Source organism: Candoia aspera, chromosome 1 (genome assembly GCF_035149785.1).
Source record: "Candoia aspera isolate rCanAsp1 chromosome 1, rCanAsp1.hap2, whole genome shotgun sequence".
NCBI classification, from domain to species: Eukaryota; Metazoa; Chordata; class Lepidosauria; order Squamata; family Boidae; genus Candoia; species Candoia aspera.
In genome coordinates, this window is record NC_086153.1 from 68172645 (window position 1) to 68196583 (window position 23939).

The following is a 23939-nucleotide window of genomic DNA, read 5'->3' on the forward strand; positions in this document are numbered from 1 at the left end:
AACTTGAGACTGATCGGCTGAACTAAGCAAAGTCAAGGACATTTGCTACCCACTGTTCTTTCATCCAAAGGGGTCGCAATATCTTCTTCCATCCATCCATCCTTCTCTCACATATACATGCCACTCTACCAACAATGCAATATTGAAGTGAAAGTTATTGAAGAAAATGGGATTTACTTTTAAGTAAACAAGTGAAGGAAGCTGATGCCTCCTACTTTGGTTGCATGATTTGTTGGGGAAAGAAAAAAAGACCTTGATAAATGTTATTGGGAATTCAGGTAAATCAGATCTTTTATTTTAAAGTTTTCACAAACTAATGGGAGGAATCTTCTTCAACAAATGAATAAAATCTAATTCACTATAATTAAATAGTTAATTTGGTATAAAAGCTTATAGAAATGAAAGTTTTTTTTTAATGACTGCCTAGCTTAAATTCTTCCTACACCGTTATGTCATGTCCAGGAGGGATCCACATTGAAGAAAAGGGTAATATCCATGACAGTATGGAAAACTCCTTTGTAATTCTGCTTCAATCTCATAGTTGAAGAGCAATAACTAGGGAGAATAATGTGGAAGGACTTCTGGTTTGATGTAAACAAATCAAAGTAGTTGAATAGAGTTTGGAGGCGATTGTATGAAATTAAACCATACATTGCAGCCACCCAATATTTTTAAAACTAGTCACAGCTTCTCAATTGTCAATCTCTCATCAAGACTTCATTTTTAATAGACCTGTTCCTTGCCTTCTGAACACCATGTTCTCTTTCTCTTGCTCTCTTATAATCTGAGTGGGCTAATTGTTCAGCTATTTCAGGTTGTGAAAAGGAGACCTAGGTCAGGTGATACACTAATCTATGGCAGGAGCGCATAGCTTTCATCAGCTTGTGGGCTGTGCCAGGTTTTATAGAGCATGGTTAGGGCTGCACTCCACAGGGAGTGAAACTGGGCCCGCTTTGTAATAGGTATTAGCATTTATTTTTTATTTATTTTATTGCAATATTGTGTTATTTTAATTTTAGTTTATTCTTTTGGGGTAGGGGTAATAACAATATTTTTAAAAACCCTGCAGCTTTCTTTGCCATAAAACAATGGAATATAAGGATTGCTACCCAGTTTGAATATCTCCTGCAATGGGGAATCTACCTCCTCCGAAGGAAGTCTGTCCCGTTGTTGAACAGCTCAGTGCAAAGCTTCATCTACTGATTTAAAAATGCGGCAGTTTTTGCTTTCTTTTGGAATAGAATGTTTGAAAGAATGGATCACTCCAAGAAAAACTGAATTGGCAGGAGGAGTGGGAAATGAAGCATCAGGGGAAAGTGGATAAAAATTACAGGAGGGGAGGAAGAGGAAAGGCACTGGAGTTGGCAAGAAGGGGTGGCAGCAAACAGGTGGGCTGGAATGGATTCAAATGGCAAGACAGTGACCAAAGAAAATGGGCAAAGGCACAACAGGAGTTGAGCATTGCAAGCAGTTAGGAGAGAACAGATTAATCAGGATATCCCAAGATCAAAGTATACCAAGAATAGGAAATAGGGCAAGAACAAAATAATTTAGTTGAGGGGACTCAGAGGAGAAGCTTCCATGGGAAAGACAGGAGCAGAGGTGGAGGGAAAGCACTGTGGAGAATAGTGGTGGTGGTGTTGGGGATTGGAGGGCTGTGGGTTTGGAACCATGAGAAAGGATTGGGAGCATTACAGGCCATCTTAGATATTCTTGCATTCTTGTCCCATAGAGTGCTGATACTGACAGGTACAAACAAGGTAAGGAAAGCATGCAGAGCGTGGCTTCTGGATTATTTCAACCCTCTTACCAGCAGTAGCCATATGCTTGTGTGTAGGTGTATAGTGGGAAGCAAGGGGTGGGCTGAATACACTCTGCTCTGGGTTGTGTGCTTAGAATGAAATAGTCACCAGTGTCTCCCATAGAGATGCATTAGGGAACTTTATTTGGAATGTCTTTCTCCAAAGCCCCTGGATTTGATCCAGCCCATTTTCAAACTCAGTCCTTGTTTTGCCAGCTTCTCCCCAAACAGAAAAGGTGGTTTTATTCTCTTCAGTTTACAGAGAGTTATTCTGCCAAGCGACAGATAGACTGACAGAGTCCTGAGCCCTTTTACGTAAGTTCTTTCCAGCATCCCTTTGGGTTGGAAAGACTAAAATGTGTGGAAGAAGGCTGGGAACTTCTATATGCATTTGAATATGCCTTAAAACGGTGTGTTGTTCCACATCCCATCAGTATCAGACTTAATACTTTGGCTCAGAAGTAAATCACAGATCTTAAGACACTTAACCTTTAATACACCTGTTGCCTAGATTGGCAGAATAATCCCAGACACAAGCAAGAATGAAGCCCTAACACGACAGCTTCTCCGTCCATGCTCCAACCTTTAAACTCTTATATTGCTTTCCAAGGTAATGGATACTTGGCAGTTTGCTTTGGAGCTTTGGGTATGTGGGGCATGTTTAGATAACAGTCCTCTCTAGCCTGGGAACTGCTGGTCCACATCTCATCTGCTTAAGCTTTTACAATCAGTCACATTCGTGAGATGGGTGGCTATATAAATTTGATAAATATAACTAAGCATATTAGGCGCTATACCACATCACTATGGTATATTAGTTGTGGTATTAGACTAGGCTTAGGGTGTTTCAGGTTCACATTGTCCAAATGGAGCTTACTGAGAAATGGTAATTTTGCATCCGTTGTGATCTCTTTTAGCCTCATAAGTGGGCTGTTGTGGGGATAATATGGGGTAGAAGAAGTATTGTGTACTCCTTGAGCTGTGAAGGAAATGTGGAATGTAAATTCCACATAAACAACTGTAAATAAAGGTGGGAGAGGAATATTGCATTAAGTATTCATTAGTATAAAATGTAATAAACATTCAGTATATTCAAGAAATGTACCTAATCATTGTTCTCTAATATACGATGCATCAGTCTTTCATATTCCAACCATGCAGAAGTAGGAAAGTAACCCACAGCGTATGCTTACTGATCTATAATATAATTTTGGCACTTCAGTCATTGAGCCCATGTGGCCCCTTTCCTACCAAATCTTTACTTAGAAAAGAAAAAGGGAAAAAGCAAGAGAAAAAGAAACAACCCCACCTCCTACCCCATCTAATTGTGGTAATGAAATGTAGCTCTGTGGAGGAAATGCTTTAGGGATAAGAAAAGAAATAGATTTTTTTTTTTAAATCAAGTTGTTTATCTGTACAGACTAGAAAAAAATGTTACACTGGCTGGATGAAACAAAAAGAGGTGAATACTTAAACATCTTCTACAACTATGCAAATATAGTGGTTTTCTGCTGACCACAGGGCAGAATGATAGCTGCAATTGATGTTTCAACTCATCTGCAATTACTAACCTTTGGATTACATCCTTCCAAGGGTCTCTCTTTGTGGACAACCTCTGGCTTTCCATCTAGCATAACCAAGGGAGTAGGATCCTGGGAGTTAGTTGTTCAATAATACCTGGACGGCTACAGGTCCCCTACATCACCTTAGACAATCACCTTCAAACAATTAGCAGGTGACCTAATGACATGTGATTTACTAGAAAAATATCTCTGTGTTTGTGGGGACTTAAGGGGAAGAAACGGCAAACAGAAGACAGCTCTGCTAAAAGTGGAGCCGACAACCATGGTGGAATGAAGAGTCAGCAAGTAGACCAGCTCTTCATAATTCCTCTTCGGACAAGGAGAGGACTTGAGATTGCCCACAAGTGCTCCAGACAGTTGCTCCTTGCAAGAAGACCACAAGACAGCAGTCTCCAGTGGGTTTAGAGCTTGGGGAGACGAGGGAATAGTCATCTTTTTTGCTCAAATCAGTCAGCATCTTTATGGACACCGGGTTCACATACTTCCTTTTCTAATCACTTTCAGAAATTGCTTGTTAACTGCTTTTCAGCTATTATGAACCTTTGGACTGACAAGTTTTACAGTACCGGGTGAGTTTCCTTCAATCCTTAGCAAAAAACATTTTAAATACAGGTTTAAGGACTTAAAAAAATGTTTTGTTTGGAATAAACAGCAAAAAGTTGATTAGAATGTTATTTTGGAAAGTTACAAACAGACTAAGGGTCCAGATGGATTTGAAATAAGAGTTTGGAATTAATAATAAGAGTCCTTCCCATGGAAAAATGCTTTTGTTTTGAATAAAAAAAATATGATAGGATGGGACTTTGAAAGTTGGACACTAGAGGGAACCAGAAGGAACTAAAGATTACAATTAGGAGAAGAACATTTAAATTTGACTTATTGATACAGAATGGAGCAAAATACTTTAACATTGGATGTATTGAAGGATATTTGTGAACAATGGACCCAGAAGTTAATTTTAAGAGGGTCTGCCTCTACAGATAGACTGTGTTTAAAGGATGTGATGGAAGAGGAACATGTTTTACCGGACAAGATCTGGTCTTACCTGAAAGTGGATATAAAAATGACAGGCTACAAGAATGATATGGAAAAAGATGCTACACTGAATATACAAATGAAATTGGCTGATGTCTTAACAGTAATAATGTTCACTGCCTTGAGTTATTTATAAAAATAATAAAGGCGGGTATAAAATTAATTAATTAATTAATAGGGATATACAAATAACAAACCAAAAGAGTTACCTGGATAACTTTCCTATGTTGGATTTACAAAAGAGACTTGTTAACACTTTGAAGAATTTTGTGAGAAGGGACAAAGAAAAAATGAGAAGAAATCAAGTTTCTGGGACTTGATTTGAAGGGACTAAAGATCAAGATTGTTAAAAGTAAAAGGAAGGAATATAAAGTTGGTTTATTTGATCAAGGTCAAAATAGATATATTATTATCTCTGGTAACCCTCAATGGACTTTTTGCTGATCAGGACTGAACAACAAGGCTTTAAGGATTTGATAGATAAGAGGTGGGATATGGGAAGAAGAGATCATTGGTTGTGTTTTAAGAGATAGTGTTAAGTTACTAAGATTGTTTATATTTTGTTGTGATGAAGGGGGAAGTCAGTTCTCTATTTCTTTTCCTTTACTATACTTTTATTTTTCCTTTCTTTTCTATTTTTCTATTTTTTTTCTTTTCTGTGCTATTTTTTCTATTATTTTTTTAGTTTGTATTAGTTTTTCTCTCTTTAATTGTAATGTTTAATAAAATCCGCATAGTTAAAGCACTGGTATTCCCCATAGTAACATATGGCTGCGAGAGCTGGACCATAAGGACGGCGGAGAGAAGGAAGATCGATGCTTTTGAACTGTGGTGTTGGAGGAAAATTCTGAGAGTGCCTTGGACGGCAAGAAGATCAAACCAGTCCATCCTCCAGGAAATAAAGCCAGACTGCTCACTTGAGGGAATGATATTAAAGGCAAAACTGAAATACTTTGGCCACATAATGAGAAGACAGGACACCCTGGAGAAGATGATGCTAGGGAGAGTGGAAGGCAAAAGGAAGAGGGGCCGACCAAGGGCAAGATGGATGGATGATATTCTAGAGGTGACGGACTCATCCCTGGGGGAGCTGGGGGTGTTGACGACCGACAGGAAGCTGTGGCATGGTCTGGTCCATGAAGTCTTGAAGAGTCAGAAGCGACTAAACGAATAAACAACAAATTAGTTTTTCTCTCTTTAATTGTGATGTTTAATAAAATTACTATAAAAGAAAAAAGAAAAACTTATCTGCCTTTGTCAGGTTCCTTCTTTTGCTGCTTTGAGCAGATAGTTTTCCAGTATTGTGTAACCATCATATTCAATAAACATGTTCTCCAGCATAGAGCTGTGGGTTTCCCTCTTGCTTCAATCTAGGCAGCCAGCAGCATGCTCTCGAGAGAACCGTTTCTCTTCTTTACATTTCATTTTGCTTTTTGTAAGCCACAGGGGTCCCAGAAGTAACATCCATAACTACACCATCATATGTAAACGTTGGCTAAAGATATGTACCGTATGGGAACTTTTATGAACATTGCTACCTTAAAAATATATGACTATGGGGTCTAAAAGGCAATGTTGCCTCCAGCACTATTCTTTCTTCCATGGCCCTCATGCCTGGGGACTTACCCATCCCTCATGAAACTGAATGTAAGTAGTTCCATGGCCAGTTGTAGAAGTCCCAGGCTTTGTGACTTCCTTATTGTATATATAGCATTATTGAAAACAGCGGGAAAATCAGCTCTCATTATCAGGAGGAATCTGGTAGATCCTTTCTGACACATTTTATTAAAAGGCATAAGCTTTTGTGAATTACAGTTGGCTTCATCAAATGTGTGGAGTGGTTAAACTGATACAAGACTTAAAATGGAATGAGGGGGAAGGGACAGGACAGGACAGGACAGGACAGGAGGGTGTTTATTACAAGTACCATGTTTAAACTTTGTGTGTGTCGAGACCTTCTGAGGCAGCCTCACATCTTTTGATGGATGTGAGGTGAACCGTCTTTCACTCAATTGTGCTGGTAAAGTTTCTTTGTTCCAAAACAGCTACTCTGAAATCTGTATCAGAGCGTCCTGGGAGTTAAAGTACTCTGTTATTACCTTACCCTTGTTTAGTGGCCATTAATTCTTTTGCACAAAGTCTGGTCAGTTTCTCTTATGTAGGATCCATAGGGCATTACTGTATTATTATCCATGTGATTATTACATATATCACATGGAGGAAGAGCATGGAAAGGTCCTTCTAATTTTGCATGTGAAGTTGTTGCAGCTTATGATGATGCTGCTGGTATACATATGGGAGCAAAGTAGATATCTGGGTTGTTGCAGGGCCTGGTTCTCATATTAGCACAATTGTTTTATTATTTCTTTTGCTAGTGAGAATGCTTCTGCTTCAGGTTGGGTGGTTGTCTGTATGCAGGCATGGGCCTCTCACCCAGTGCATAAGAAAGTGCAGTATCATTGTCCAGTACAGGCTGTAGCTTATTAATGTCTTTGATTTTTGCTGTGAGCTGTAGGTTGTCACCAAACTCCTCCTGATTTTCTGCTAACATAACATAAACTAACATAGTTCTTCTCCTAAAATAGCTTTCATTATATTTTGCCCATTATATATTTTGCCTTTTCACAACTACTTTTAATAAATACTTTTATTGCAAAAATAATTTTTAAACATTTGCATTATCTGATAATATTTCATTGTTTTTCATTTTTTTTTAAAGAAGAGAGTCGTTTATTTTTAAAAAGTTTTCTTTTCTTCCTCTGACTCTGAAGCTAAGTAACAAAAAAGAAATGATTAAACCAATAAACTTCAACAAGCAATAAAAAGATGTTACTAAAAAGCTTTGCTGCAACATGTTTTCCAGTTGTTTCAACAGGAGAGACTAACACTGTAAGTGACAGTATAAATGTTGAACATTATTGTTGCTGTCTTGTCTAGGCAGCTATTTTTTTAACAGTGTTTTTAAAATATGTATTTGAAATATTGTAAGCTGCCCAGAATCTTCAGAGTCAGACAATCCTAAAAATCCAACAAACAAAGGAATAATCAGAAGAAAATTTTGTCAGATTCACTAAGCCCTCAGAATTCTCTGAGATGATTACAGCTGGTTTGTTCATTATGTAATAATAGAAAGCTAGTAATGTTTACCTCAGTCAGGAATTCATTTCAAAGTCTTTGTGTTACTGGAAGAAAAAATGTTACCCTCCAACAATCTCCAACAATCTCCAAAGTTGAAAAGATAAAAGCAAGACTTCTGACAGAAAAAAAAAACTACGGGAGATTTTACCTTCCCATCTTATTTATTCATTTATATTTTATTTATAGCCTGCTTTCATACTCTAGTGAGTAGTCATAGCAATCTGGCTTCCATTCTTTGTAATTCCAGAAAGCTATTTAGGAATACATAATGCTGATCATTTAGGGCAGAAATGAGAGATCTGTTAACTGTCAGTATGTTCCTGAACTATTTATTTGTTTCTTTGCTTGCTTGTTTGTTTAGTTGAGTTTATTAGCCACCCAACTCCAAAGGACTCTGGGCAGTATACAAAACTGGAAAATCCATAAAAACAGATAAAACATCAAACCAAATGGGCAGCCCAGACTAAAATAATTGTATACAACTATAACTCTTAGCATCCCACATCATTGGCCATCCTGTCTACATCTGCTGGGAGTTGAAGTTTAGCAACTTCTAAATCCCTGATTTAGATCTTCAATGAATGAAATGCAAACTTCTAGGACTGGGTTCAGTTGTTAGCTCTGAGTTAATAAAACTATTTTAAATTTGGATCATATAATTACTGTGGACAGCTCCAATAAACGTCATATTTTGAACCTGTTGTAATTTCTAAGAATTTTCCAAGACAAGCAAGCATTTCAGCATGGTATAATAATCTGATCCATATGTGGAGTCCTTGGTGCTCTCTGAGCCTTGTTGTTTTCTTGCAGACGTTTCATTGCCAGACTAGGCAACTTCTTCAGTGCGAAGAGGGAGTGGGCCTTGCTCTCAGTTTATATACCGTGGCTGGCCCTGCTTGTGCTGGTGGGAGTGTTGTTCTCTCCTTGGGAGTTCCTTGATTGGGCTGTTGTTCGCTGCTTGGTTGATTGCCTGAGTTAATAGTTCCTTGATTAAGGTGTATTGTGCTGTTTGATTGTTCGTGTTAATCCTAGGATTTGATTGTTTGATTGTTCATCTGGTGTTGATGATGAACAATCAAACAGATGAACAATCAAACAGCACAATACACAACACCAGATGAACAATCTGTCCGTTGTTACGTGGTCTGTTCTTACTGTTGCTACTTGGTCGTTATACAGATTCCTCAGGAGGCAGACAAGATGACTTGGTATCCCCATACCGCTAAGAACTTGCCACAATTTGTTATGGTCCACACAGTCAAAGGCTTTAGAATAGTCAATAAAACAGAAATAGATGTTTTCCTGAAACTCCCTGGCTTTTTCCATGATCCAGCGGATATTGGCAATTTGGTCCCTAGTTCCTCTGCCTTTTCTAAACCCAGCTTGTACATCTGGCAATTCTCACTCTATGAATTGCTGAAGTCTACCTTGCAGGATCTTGAGCATTACCTTACTGGCATGTGAAATGAGTGCCACTGTTCGATAGTTTGAACATTCTTTAGTGTTTCCCTTTTTTGGTAAGGGGATATAAGTTGATTTTTTCCAATCTGATGGCCATTCTTGTGTTTTCCAAATTTGCTGGCATATAGCATGCATTACCTTGACAGCATCATCTCGCAAGAATTTGAACAGTTCAGCTGGGATGCCATCGTCTCCTGCTGCCTTGTTATTAGCGATGCTTCTTAAGGCCCATTCAACCTCACTCTTCAGGATGTCTGGCTCTAGCTCACTGACCACACCGTCAAAGCTATCCCCGATATTGTTATCCTTCCTATACAGGTCTTCTGCATATTCTTGCCACCTTTTCTTGATCGCTTCATCTTCTGTTAGGTCCTTGCCATCTTTGTTTTTGATCATACCCATTTTTGCCTGGAATTTACCTCCAACGTTTCTAATTTTCTGGAAGAGGTCTCTTGTCCTTCCTATTCTATTGTCTTCTTCCACTTCCACGCATTGTTTGTTTAAAAATAATTCCTTATCTCTTCTGGCTAACCTCTGGAATTTTGCATTTAATTGGGCATATCTCCCCCTATCGCTGTTGCCTTTTGCTTTCCTTCTTTCTTGGGCTACTTCTAGTGTCTCAGCAGACAGCCATTTTGCCTTCTTGGTTTTCTCTTTCTTTGGGATGTATTTTGTTGCCGCCTCCTGAACAATGTTGCAAACTTCTGTCCATAGTTCTCCCGGGACCCTATCTACTAAGTCCAGTCCCTTAAATCTATTCTTCACCTCTACTGCATATTCCTTAGGGATATTAGTGAGCTCATATCTAGCTGATCTGTGGGTCTTCCCTAATCTCTTTAGTCTGATCCTAAATTGTGCAAGAAGGAGTTTGTGATCTGAACTACAGTCAGCTCCCAGTCTTGTTTTTACCAACTGTATAGATGTCCGCCACCTTTGGCTGCAAAGGATGTAGTCAATCTGATTTCGGTGTTGTCCATCTCGTGAAGTCCACGTATAAAGCCGTCTCTTAGGTTGTTGGAAGAGAGTGTTTGTTATGCAGAGTGAATTGTCTTGGCAAAATTCTATCAGCCTATGTCCTGCTTCATTTTGTTCTCCCAGGCCATGCTTACCTGTAATTCCAGGAGTCATTTGACTGCCCACCGTAGCATTCCAGTCTCCTGTGATGAAAATAACATCTCTTTTAGGCATGTTGTCCAGTAGGTGCTGCAGATCCTCATAGAACTGCTCTACTTCAGCTTCTTCAGCATCTGTGGTTGGGGCGTATATTTGGATCACTGTGATGTTAGATGGCTTGCCCTGAATTCGAATTGAGATCATTCTATCATTTTTTGGATTGTATCCAAGCACTGCTTTAGCCACTTTACTATTAATTATGAAGGCTACTCCATTTCTTCTGTGGTCCTCTTGTCCACAGTAGTAGATCTGGTGGTCATTTGATGTGAAGTGGCCCATTCCAGTCCATTTCAGTTCACTGACGCCCAAAATGTCTTTCTTTAATCTTGACATCTCACCAATAACCACATCCAATTTGCCCTGGCTCATAGATCTTACATTCCAGGTTCCAATGGTGTGTTGATCCTTAGAACATCGGATTCACTGTTCACCACCAGCACCGTTGGCCGCTAGCCGTCCTTTCGGCTTTGAGCTAGCTGCGTCATCACGTCTGGGGCAAGTTGAACTCATCCTCTGTTCCTCCCCAGCAGCATTTTGACCATCTTCTGACCCGGGAGTCTCATCTTCCGATGGTATACCGACATATCTCTGGTTGTACTGATCCATTTAGTTTTCACAGCAAGAATACTGGGGTGGGTTGCCATTTCCTTCCCCAGGGATCACATTTAGTCTGACCTCTCTGTCATGACCTTCCCGTCTTGGGTGGCCTTTCACGGTTTAGCTCATGGCATCATTGAGGTGCTCAAGCTCCAGCACCACGACAAGGTAACGATCCTTTGCTGAAGACTGTGACATATACACACAGCTAATTCATATGACATTAGTAATTAATAGATTTTATAATTTAATACTCAACAAGGGGGATTATATTCTGCCTGCCGTCATAAACGTAATACCACTGGCTTTGCTGTTGCATATAGAAGATTGTCTGGATCTTCTTATGCAGGTGGCTGAATTGGGGTTAGGATTTTGTCCCTGCGTGGGAAATTATTTACTCTTGCTGGTGCTGGGATCTGTCTGTCCATTTCTGTGAGCCTTAGCACAGAGATTCATAGAATAAAATGCAAGGAAAGGTTTCTGTTGAGCGCTGTTGATATATTCAGCCAATCATTAGTAAGATTGCACCATTAATAAATCCCACTGAGTTCAATGGAGCTTATTCCTAAAATAGCACGAACTGGAGGCAGCATCTTTAGTTTCATCAGTTTTAATGTAGGATGGTTGTGGCATTCATTAATGACATAAAATGGGAGGATGTGATGTCCCTGTGCTGGTTTGATTGTTCCTACAAAGCCAGGAGATTAACATTCTCTTTGTGAACCCATCATTCCTTTATACCTCAGTGAACAGAATGACTTCTGCAGGGAGACCTGTTCCTGTTTTTTCATTCACAGGCTGCTTTATGTTTGCACACTGCCCACTTTGAACTTGTTAGGTCAGTAGCCTCACAGCTGTAAATCAGAGTGAAAGAGCTGCAGGCATACTAGAGTGTGTTCAGAAGAAAGCCTACTCCGTCTGTAGTCAGATTTCTACTATCTCAGATGCTTTTGCGTCTGAATGTGTCTCTAACATACTCCATGTCAGTGTAATTCTGCATAAGCAGAGCAGAATTTCTGCTGATTTAAATAAGCAAGTGGTATAGCTTAGATAGGATGTATTATTGTTTCAAAGGAGAACTCATGAAAAGCTGTTTCTTATTATAGGCATAAATACTTGTTTTATAAACCGATTTAATTAGTGTTACTGCACATCAGCTTTTTATATGCATGCACAAACTCTTGTACATTGATGGAAAGATGTGGAAACAAAGAGTAATTTTTCAGTGTTAGAACAATATATCTGGTAGTTCTATGCATTATACTTCAAAGAGAGAGAAAGAGGTTTAGCTATTTCTAAAGTGGGGGATAACTCCTTGAAACAAGCATCCAGATTCAAAATTTCCAACATCATTTTTAACATTTTTGTATAACTTTGCAAAATTGTATCAGAAAATTCTACTAAAGAATATCATCCCATTTGTCCATCAACTGAATTTGAAGTGCAAGTGAGTCATGCATTAAGACAGTGCTCCCCTGAAATGCAAGATAACAAATAAAGAACAAAATCATGGAAAGGTGGCAGGACTTGAAACAAGCAATTTATGCTTTTAAAAAATCCCTGAAATGTTCCTGAGCTGAAGCAGTTTGCTGTGGAGAAATACAGATAGTCCTTGGTTAAGGACAGTAATTGGGACCAGAATTTCTGTCGCTAAGCAATGTGGTCATAAAGCGCGAAGTCATGTGACTGCATCACTTAGCGATGGCAGTCCCAGTAGTCTCCATTGCTATCGTTACACAAGGATCATATGTCATTAAGTGAAGACTTCCTTGCAACCTCCTGCTGGCTTCCAACAAGCAAAGTCAATGGGGAAGCCGGCAGGAAGTTGCAAGTTGGCAGGTGGCTCACAAGCAGGCTGATGGGTGGGGAACCAGCACAAGTGCAGCCAGACTGGGGGTGGTTGCTGCCAGGAGCAGGAGGGTGTACAGGCAGCTGCCACGGTGCCACGGAAGCACAGCTGGGCCAGGGGTGGTTGCTGCCAGAGGCGGGAGGGAGTGCAAGCCTCAGGAAGGCTGCGCATGACTTCAAGAAGACCATGTGCAGCCTCAGGAACAAGGCCTTGTGCATCCAACAGCTGCCTTGAGAAGGGCAAGGCCGGGCATGCTTCGTCGGTAGTGGGAGGAAAAAGATGATGAAGGTTAGCTGGGGTGGCAAGGGTGGAGGAGCACAAGATGGGAGGGGCAGCGGAGCACAGGGCAGCCAAAAGGGCAGAGATGATCATGTGACCATGGGGGCACTGCAATGGCCATAACTTCGAAGTCCAGGTATAAGTCCTTTAGTGCTGATGTAACTTCAAACAGCTAAGCGAGGACTACCTGTATGCTAAAATTCTATACAACATAAGAGACTTCTCACCATCTTCAGGAAGCCTTAGTTTCAGTTAGGAGTTGCTTATTGAAGCGAAGATGTTAACTCTTTTTTCACACAGGCATATCACATGTTGGATTATAGGCAGTCCTCATTTAACGGCTACTTGTTCAGCGTCTGTTTGAACTTATGACAGTGCTGAACGAGTGGTAGTTATGACCAGTCCTCATACTTACGTCGGTTGCCGTGTCTCCATGGTAATGCAATTGTGATCTGGATGCTTAGCGCCCAGCTCGCGATTACAATGTTGCAGTGTCCCACAGTCACGTGATTGCCATTTGTGACTTTCTTTGCCAGCTTCCTACAAGTCAGTGGGGAAGCCGGCAGGAGGTCACAAATGGTGACTATGTGACTTCATTGCTTTATGACCTGTGGTGTGGTGATTCACTTAACGAGAGCAACCAGAAGTGCTGGAATTTCCGTTGCTAAATGACACTGTCTTGTGACATCACACTTTATGGCCGTGTTGCTTAGCGTTGGAAATTCCAGTTCCACTTGCTGTCATTAGCCAAGGACTACCTGTATTTTGTTCATAAAATAAAAGAAACAAGCCCCAAATGTTGATGTTATTTGACCATTCAGACTTCTTTTATGTATCAGCATGAAACTCTGGTAAGATTCTGTGGCAAAAATCTGCAAAAATTGGGAAAATCCTAAAGGGTAAATACTTTTTCAAGAGAAGCAGAGGCTCCTTCTCTTTACTTGGTTAAAGATTTTGTTCTTAGCTGTGTCTACATGATATTGGTGAAGTCGAGAGACAAGATGCTCCAAAATTATTCCAGAAGCATTTCAAGTAAACAGCTGGAAGACTAGAGCCCAACCAAAAGAAGGTTGGCTAAAGTAGAGAAAAGGTCAGTGAAAGTCAGTATCAAGTAGTGTGTTACGTATTGTATATATTCCTACTTATTAGCAATGTTTGGAAAAAACTCAAAGTGTACTAGCCAAGAAAGATCAATTGGCAAGCTTTTATTGCAAGTGAACTTAAGTAACAATTCCTTGATAAATTACCACATCTGGACTGCAAAAGTCTGAATGATCAAAAGATGGCAGCAGAAATCTGAGTTTTTCTGTATTTTCTTCACTGTTCATATAATTGTTTGTCAGATTTTTGCAGTCCAGATCTGGTTATCGTAGATTTCAAAGAATGAATGTTTGCAAATATCGTTATCAGTCTTTGTGAGAATGAGGCATCAATTTAGCATATTATAGAGTAGCAACTACTAATTGCTTAGAAAATCTTTAGTTTCAGATCCTAAAAATCTCTTTAAATACCAATGATGAAAGGTATTGATATTGGTAACAATCATTTTAAAGGATTGTTGATAGGTTACTTCCATGGTGATTAGGAAAAACATTGGATATAGAGAACGTATCTCCACAATTAATTTCTTTTTCCTTTTTTTTTTTACAAAAACTGTTTCCAAGAACTTGTGTATTTTCAAACTCAATTTTAAACAAAGTGATGAGACAAAGTCAGTTAAAAAGCAGGGCCACCAAACTTACGAAATATGAATGCAGCAAAATCAGACCGTAAGACTGACTTTAATACTCATTCTTGTATTGCAGCAGAATTTGAACATTCAGTAGTCACTGTTAATATCCCGTCTAGACAACAATAGTTTATGAGAATTTAGATTTTTTTAGTATTCTATTTCAATTCTTCTTCCATTTATAACTTTAGTAGGAGCAGAAGGTAAAGCATACTTAACGCATGAAGCAATTTACTTTTTCATAGTTAGATTATGACTATGTTTCAAAGATGTTAGAAGCCATAGTTCTTTGAGAGCAGAGCTGCTAAGATGAAAGCATTTATTGCTACAGCATTTATTAAACACACTGATTAATGATATCCAAGAATCTTGCACAAAAAGGCTTTATGTGACAGGTCTTTTTATGCTTCTAACCTGTGGATATGATGTTTTCAATACGAGTTGGTAATTCTGACCTGTTCTTTTCACATGAGTTATTTGCACTACTCAGATTAACAACTTCACCTGTGGATAAAGCTCATCTTAATTGAAGGGCTCATCTTAATCAGAAGTGACTGATGTCTGGGAAAAACACTGTCATGCTACCCAGAAGAAAATATTGCTGCAAGGGTCATTAAGGGGAGAATTCCTGCCATTGGGTGGAGACTTTTGCTTGATTTATAAACAAAGTAAATTAGCCTTCCCCATCCTAGCAACGCAAAGAGAGATTGGGGCTGCAGTTCCCAGAATTCCAGAAGTTTAATTCCCCCATATGCTAATCTGTAACATGGTGAACTGGACGTCATGGAAAATAGCTGTCAGCTATTGAAAACATGAGCTATGCCCCTCTTCTCTTCTTCAGTAACATTGATTATGCAAAACACATCATGAATAATGGATTTATGGAGCTCCCTCCTGGGGAAACTGTAGGTAAATCTCATGCTGTCCAGTTTTTGCAAAACAGCTTAAGACATGGTGGTTCATAGAAACATTTGCAAGCTGAAGTTGCTCTAGGACTGGGCTGCTGTAAAATTAGTGTCCATGTTAACGTAATGTAACTCTGATACAATTGTTTTACTGTTGTACAGGTAAACACTGCCTTGTCCTTGTTTTATTATATTGTGTTGCTTTAGTTTTGCTGGATTTTTATCATCTTGTATTGCTTTAGCAGCACATTGTAGATATTGTATAGAAAAATATTTTTACTATATTTTTCTTCTGTGTAATGCTTTGGCTTCACTGGGAATGCCAGCAGTATACAACCAAATTATTCAATGATTATTATATTCTAAATTGAATAGGGACTCAGGAACTCTGCAGTCTGCCCCTCATTCTCATCTTTGCTCATGGTAAACTAGTTTACGTATACTTGTTCAACTGCCTCAGGTAAGAGGATGCATTTGAGACCCCTGAGGCATATGCTGAGATTGAGTTGCCTGTGATGCCTTGATGAAATCTGTTGAAAATCTCAATTATTCTGTGAGCTCTTTTTACAAAATAATCAGATTTCCTGCACCCACCAGCAGCTGCAGTTCAATTTTTGGCTCAGGATAGCTGTTTGTTACATTTCTTTGTGAATGTTCTTCGTTTAAGATCAAGCAGTAAAATTTTCAAATAACTAAAAGGTAGAACAAAAGTTGTAAAATAGCTTACTCTGTCATTCATTACATACTGGAAGGTTGTGTGGAAAGAGCAGTTGTTAATGGAAGAGTTCAGTCTCTGAGCTAAACATTCTGATTACATTTCTGATATTTATCTATCTATCTATCTATCCATCTATCTATCTATCTATCAGTCAATGAGATTTAGTCACTGCCCATCTCACTCTGAGAGAGCGACTCTGGGCGGTTAATATTAATCAGATGACTGATCGCTTTCCAGAACCTTCCAGAAAATTCATTATTTGCTATATGAAAATCTTTTAAACCTTAGAAATCTGGCATATTATAGGTATTCCTACATAATTTCTATTCCTGATGAAATAAATCTGTGTGGTATGCTTCAGCCTGCAGTTTTTCTACTTTGCACATTGTGTGTGACGTTTTAGATTAAATTTATGAAAGACTACCTCTGAGCAAAGACTAAACGTTTTATCAGCTTTGCTCTGTCAAGCACCTGCACATGATGAGTAGAACAGCAGGGCAGTTACAATGCAGGGGCAAAAAATGAACTGGAAACAGAAGATTAAATTAAGAGTGAAATGGTAGCCAGAAGAGATACAAGAGGAAGAAAAGAAAAAGGATTTTAAAAAAGAGATGGGGAGAGAGAGAATGAAAAAGAATTTTACACTCAGAAAGACAACTTGAGAAAAGAAAGATGATAAGAAATCAATCTGCAGTAGGAAAAGCTGCCGTGTAAGGTATCTTAATTTTTGTTTTTACTTAGTTGGATCCAAACTAAGTGGCCATTCTAGTTTAAATACAGTGGACAGTGCCAAATAGCTCAGGAAAACAGTGGTATCTTTCTGTCCTTCTCCAGTATGTTTCAGCTTCAAGAATTAGAAATCCATTAGAAGGTCTCTGGTATCTGTATTTGACTCACAATGGACCATCTTAACCACTCGGTTCAATGGAGCTTCTGTGGTTCTGTAAGGGCAGAATAACATTTACTGTTCCTCTACTGCTCAGAGGGAGTCCAGAGTCCAGGGTGAGCATATAGCAGTGCTAGAAACTCTGGGCCATGCTGCACAGTGAAGCTCCATTTGTTGATACTAAACCTATCCATTAACTGAACATTATAGTAGTAGTAGTAATAAAAATAAAGTGTCTATTAAAAAGTTGGGCCGTACAAATTTAGGTATTTTGATTAGGATGTATTGGTCACCTACCTAGATGCATTACTCAATCAAGATACCCTATAATTACTGTGTAAATGTATAATCCTTGATTATATCTTAAAAAACCCCTCTATTTTATTTCTTTTTTAATTCCTGTAGGGTCTTTATGTGCCCTGCAGAAACCAGCAGAGCAGATCTAGTGGACAGAGTATAAGGTTTCAATGTAGAAAACCACACATTAGGGTCACCACAGATACACACCAACACCATCCCTCCCTGATTGTGCCTTGACTGTGATGTTTAATGGTTGATCTTGGATGAGAATCAAGATGTACAACTTGCATCTTCTTCCCAAATTTAAATGTAATAGTACTTTCTCTTCTGGTTAAGCATCCAGAGTCAAAGGAAAGAGCACAACAACACCCAAAAATGACAAGTCAGCCAAAATGCAGAGCCTGCAAGCATATGAAGTAATGAATATAGAACAGCTTATTCCAAAACCCACACCACAATAGACAAAAAGCAATTTTCCTGACTTTTCCTTTCAGGCAAATTATATTATAGCTATGGCTTGGCAGAACATCAAAATGTCTGCATAGACAGCTTCTGCTCTTTTGGTTCTGTTTTGTGACTAGCTTTGGAGAATAGAGGTAATTTAATATTTTTCCATTTGGTTTGATTTTGTACAAAAAGGACTCAATGTGTGGGATGATATATGTGTTTATTTCGTTATTTTGCCTCTCCCAATGATGCATGCTGTGGATTTTTGATGCAAGTAGAACTGTTACCAACTGTACCCTGATGGGCCTCCTGTGTCAAGAAATTGGGAAATATGTAAGTCTTTAAGGTTAATACACTCCACAGACCTTAGATTCTAGAGATGATTACTAGATTTCTTGGACTTTATTATCCATATCAAGCATGACCAATGTTCACATTAGCTAGAAGAGCAATGTACCCAGTTGGGAAAGGCTGACTTACATCAATAATACAAAGCAGCCATAAGGTATTATTACATCTAAAGTGGTAAGTTGATAAACGCTGTTCTCTAAATGTGAAAGATGACATAGCTTAAGTTCATATTCCTGTTCCTCAGCCTGGAATTAACCTCAACCTCAATTATAAACATGAAATGCACTCATTAAAACAAAACAAAAGTTCTGCAATTAAGTAAGCTACAGTCCACATGAACTCGGTAGCCAATCAGGAAATCTTGGAAGAAATTTATTCCTTGGTCCTTTTCATTTCATATGGCAAATGAAGAGCTTATCTTGGTTAGTATTTTATAGATCTTACTTTTCAACAGATTCCCAGAACCATTTAAAAACAAAATTCTAGTAGAACAAATGCCTGTAACACAAAACTAGTTTGGTATTAATGTCAACAAAATTGACATTAAAGCCATTATAAAACAATAATGTCGCTTCATTCTGTTTACTATGATCAATAAAGTAAGGTAAAGGTAAAGGTTTCCCTTGACGTAAAGTCCAGTCGTGTCCGACTCTAGGGGGCGGTGCTCATCTCCGTTTCAAAGCCTTGGAGCCGGCGTTGTCATAGACACTTCCGGGTCATGTGGCCAGCATGACTCACGGAACGCCGTTACCTTCCCGCCGAAGCGGTACCTATTAATCTACTCACATTTGCATGTTTTCGAACTGCTTGGTGTGCAGAAGCTGGGACGAGCAACGGGAGTTATCCTATTAACAGAATTCAGAACTTAGCAAAAATATATGGACAGAATATTTGTCATTTGAAAGCCACAGAATAAAAAAAGAAGGCAAGAACAAGAATGTACATATGGACAAGATGTAGAAAGAATTTAGACATGTAAATTATGATCAGCAGGGAAAAATATTTACAAGCTGACCCTAAAATAATGGCTAGTTCAAAAAAAATCATTTTAGTGTTTATAACATTATTTAATTGCGTAATGAAATTCAAAATAATAGTAATGAATAAATAGTAATCATAATGATTAAGTTAGAAATAATACTATTAAAAAAGAATCCATTTGCCTTATCATGAAAAATTACCCTTTAAATATGATACCAATGTCCCTATGAAATAAATTGAATTCCAGAGTTATGAACAGTACAATAATGTTTGGCTGTGTCGCATTTATGTTGTTGCTGGAATCCAGTTCACTATTTCAAACATCTGAACATAGTTTTGGAAACTATGAGAAGAACATGTAATTACTACAGTTCCTTTTTACTGTTCAGAATTTAGGAACATTTCCCCAACTTCAGTAATCGTAATTTAAATCAGATTGATCCCAGACAACTCTCTCCGCATTCTGTCTCTCTGAGTAGTCTTTAAGGCCAGGCAATCCCTTGATGTACCATAAGCATTCAGTATTTGGTACTGTGTACAGTTAAATGTGTCACTCACTCACTGGGGAAAAAAATAGGGAAAGAGGAATTTTGTTCCAAGATTATACACTCTTTGAAGATTTTTCCTTCCCTGTTCCTAATGTAGTCTAATAATTGCACTTTGAAGTCATGTAATAGAGTTGAATATGGGCCCCTTATACTGTAGTAACAACCAGCATTGATTTGCTGTCAGAGAAGATAATGAATGCCAAGGTTATTGTTACATTGTTGCTTATGTACATCTTCCTTTTTATTGCTTTCTTCCAATTTGTTTGTAGTGTAAGAAGAAAGAAAAAGCTCACAGCCCCTCACATTCTCAAAAGTAAATAAAAGTCCTCTTCCAAATAGCTTGGCAAATTTATATCCAGATAGTCTTTTTGTAAACTGGACATGGATCTGTAAAACTACATAACTGGAAAACTATCCATCACGCAGACTGGTTTTAGGCTAGTTCCCTCTACACACAGGAGATGACTGAACTAGGGATTGTGTGATCCAGAATGGAAGGAGAGGACTTGAGCAGGGGGATGGGAAATAGGGAGCTTTTAATGAACCTTCCTGTAGAAGAGTATGGTGATAACCTTGAAGAAGGAATGCAAGAGTGGTTATGTAAAAGCTTAGTCCTGAAAGAGAGAAGGGGGTGAGAAAGAAACTCAAGACTGCCCTGTCTTGATTCTCTTTCATATAAGCATGGGGAGAGAAATTCTGACAGGTTTCAAGATTTAGTTATTATACCCTGCAACAATAAAGTGTAACATCTTTTTCCACATCATTCATGTAGCCTGTCATTTGTAAATCCACTTTCAACTCAGTCTCAATCTTACCAGGTAGAACTTGTTTCTCTTCTTCCATAACCTCTGTTAAATACAGTCTCTCCATAGGGGCAGATGTCTCCATTGACACTAGTAAAATTAACTTCTGAGTCCATTGTTCAAAAATATCCTTCAGCTTGTCCAATGTTAGAACATTTTGCTTCATTCTGTAATTGTATGTCGAGTTTATGTGTTCTTCTCCTTTAATTGTAATCTTTAGTTCCCTCTAGTTCCCTCTAGTGTCCAATTTTTAAACATCTTATTATTTTTAAAAAAATACAAAACAAAAGCATTTTCCCATGGGAAGGATTCTTTATAATTAATTCCAAAATTTTATTTCAAATTTATCTGGATCCTTAGTGCATTTGTAACTTTCTAAAATCAAAATTCTAATCATCCTTTTGCTGTTTATTTCCAAAAAAAAATTTTTTTTTAAGTTCAAACTTGTAGTTAAAACTTTCTGTTGCAAAGGACTGGAAACTCACTTGGTGCTGTCAAACTTGTCAATTCAAAGGTTTCCAATGGCTGAAAAGCAGTTAACAAGCCATTTCTGAAAGTGATTAGAAAAGGAAATATGCGAATTTAAGTGTCTTTTCAAAGGCGCCAACTGCAGTTTGAGCAAGATGGCTGTTCCCTTGTCTCCCAGAGCTCTAAATCCCCTGGAGACTGCTACTTTGTGATCTACTTGTGAGGAGCAGCAGTCTGGAGCCCCTGTGGGCAATCTCAAGTCCTCTCCATGTCCGGAGAGGAATTATGGAAGGGCCGGTTTACTCATCGGCTCTTCATTCCGCCTCAGTCATCAGCTCAGCTTTTCATGGAGCCGTCTTCAGTCTGCCATTTCTTCCTCCAGAAGCCATACCCTGCAACAATAAAGCAGAACGCCACTAGCCCTTGGGGGGTCTGCTTCTTGACTTGACTTACCTTGAAGGGCTGACACTTCTGTTTTAGCTAAATTTCTGGCTGGTTGTAGTCTTAAACAGTAACTAAGGGGATTATAGTGAAATATAAGAAGCCAGGACCCTCATGGCTAATGTGTGATTTAAGCACTGGGCTTATGTGCATCTTACCTTTTAATTACGTTCTTCCAAACAACTTGATGTCTTTTTTAAAAAGCTGAAGATATTCCAATACATTGTTAGCTCAAATGTTTTGCTTGTGAGTCTAGGAGAGTTACGTTTGAAGCAGAATTTGAGGAAGGATTCCACCAGCTGATGCATGAAGCAAAAAAAGAATGCGATTGTCAGTGGAATGTGAGCTGAGAATAAGAGCAAAATTGCCACATCATTTTCCAAGAATAATCTCATTAGCTGCAGCAGTATTCCCCTGTCTTTGACTAAACAGATTATGGCACTGTTACATTCCATCTACGTGCCATTCTTCCCAAAGTCCAGTATCACTGACTGTAGTGGAAGAGGGGGAAAAAACTTCTTTCCTTGGTGTTTCCTTTGTTTTACTGAGATATATATATTAAACTGTCACACTGACTTGAGCATCCTCTAAGAAAACCTCTTTCTGTTATGGGCTATGATTCTGAGACTTGCAAGGTGCTGTGTTTGAAATTCCATCATTCTAAAGGTGAAGGCACAAATGTTACTTTGCAAATGGATTTACTGAAAATGGCACAAATCAATTAACCTGGTTTAAATTGTGAGAAATTGGAAGCAACCATCATTTCACTTCCTCTATTCTAAGCTATTAATCAGAACTCACGAGAGGATGGAAAAACTGTGATTGCTGAGCTTGGAAAGGGAATGAAAAGGAAGATCCCAGAAGGAGTTTTCTGAGAAATGAGGGTTTTGGAAATAGGTATTACAGATTTAGAAATTACCAGCACTCTCCTTTTTGTATTTTGTATGACATGAAATTATGGAATGCTCAATACATATTTGGGTATTTCAGAACAAAGGAACCAACTAGTCTATTCAGATGTTACAACAAATTATGAAAGCAAATATTCTTAACTGCAATATATTCTTAACTGCTGACATGAGACTCATCAAGTTTTATGATGGTGCTTGTTGCCTGTGACTTTATGGGGTCAAACCTGAACTGGGATGAGAATCGTTTTCACTCATGTTGCCCTCAGCCACTCAAGGTGACTGTGTACTCTCTCTTGTGGTGTGAGAGTCAGTTAAACTAGTAGTAGCACTTTATTCCTTCATCCTATCTAGGTACCCCGACTTGGCTGGAAGCCCTGATAGATCTATCTAAAAGCTTGCTCCTTTAACTGTAGATGCCAGTCTCTTTTTACCCTTCTGAGATACCCTTGATTAAGATTCTAGTCTTTTTGGAGCTGAACTTAAGTATGTCATTAACAAAATTGAAGTGTTCCCACACTATTTTCTTTTTGAAGTTCAATGGGACCCAGCTGTCTGAACATTCCCTCTCATTTCTCTTCCCAGAGCATGCCAGGAGGTTGTCAGCATATGCCCCGTGCAAAGGATATTCAAATGATTTTATAAAAATTGTTACAGAAAATACCAAGCAGCCATTTTAGGTGTCACCTTTAAAGCTAATGGAAAGCCACTAAGCCCATGCATGGGACAAGTACATAAATCAGTCCAATAAAACAGCTTTGTAAATATTTATGTTCTCTGTACTCTCCATTTCATGCTTGCTTCCCTTACCTTCACCTCTTAAATTTCCTGTCTTTAGATTATGCCTATGACTGATTTTGGTTATCTACCTGACATTGCTTAATTAGTTACTACTTCCTCTGGTATCGTTTACCTTAATCCTAAATCTTTACAGACTCTTAAGTACCTTAGGAGTTGGATGCAATTTTTAAACAAGTCTCAGTAGGACTGTTGTGGGAGGGCTCTGCAGGATCAATTTCCTGCTGAAGCTAATGGCCAGGCAGCCTGGCAAAAGGCCAGTCGGCACTGTTAGTGAAAGAGCTCAGGAGGTCATCTTCCGTCTCTTCTTTACATTCCTGACACCAGTTGCTGTTATGGCAAGTGGCTTTATGCTCAGCAGCCCAGGTTGACAGCCGTCCTCATTTCTCTGAGGCAGGAGGATAGCAGCATTTATGGGGACGGGATATTTGAATGTGGGTCTGGCAGACTCTAAACAAAGAGGAGACCATTTTGGGAAAGGTGGCAGGGGGTTGATTTTGAATTATTTGTATGCATGCTTTTTACCTGTGAATAAGTTGACAACCCATGCTTTGCTTTGCTTGCTTGTTCAGAATAATTTAATCTGCCTAAAAATATCTGTTTCTGCCAGAAAATAATGGGTAAAAGGGCATATTGGACATGATTTCTATTATTTGTAGGCATAGTTCTCATGTTTCCAACAGTGTTCAAGAATCCTAACAGCACCACTGTTTTATTGTGTTCATACTACTTATAGAAGG

At 38.7% G+C, this 23939-nt stretch overlaps 1 protein-coding gene across 4 annotated transcripts in view; it reads left to right on the forward strand.

Moving 5' to 3' along the window:
- SMYD3 (SET and MYND domain containing 3) overlaps positions 1-23939 on the forward strand; it is a 349832-nt gene that overhangs the window by 320358 nt on the left and 5535 nt on the right. The window lies entirely within an intron of this gene.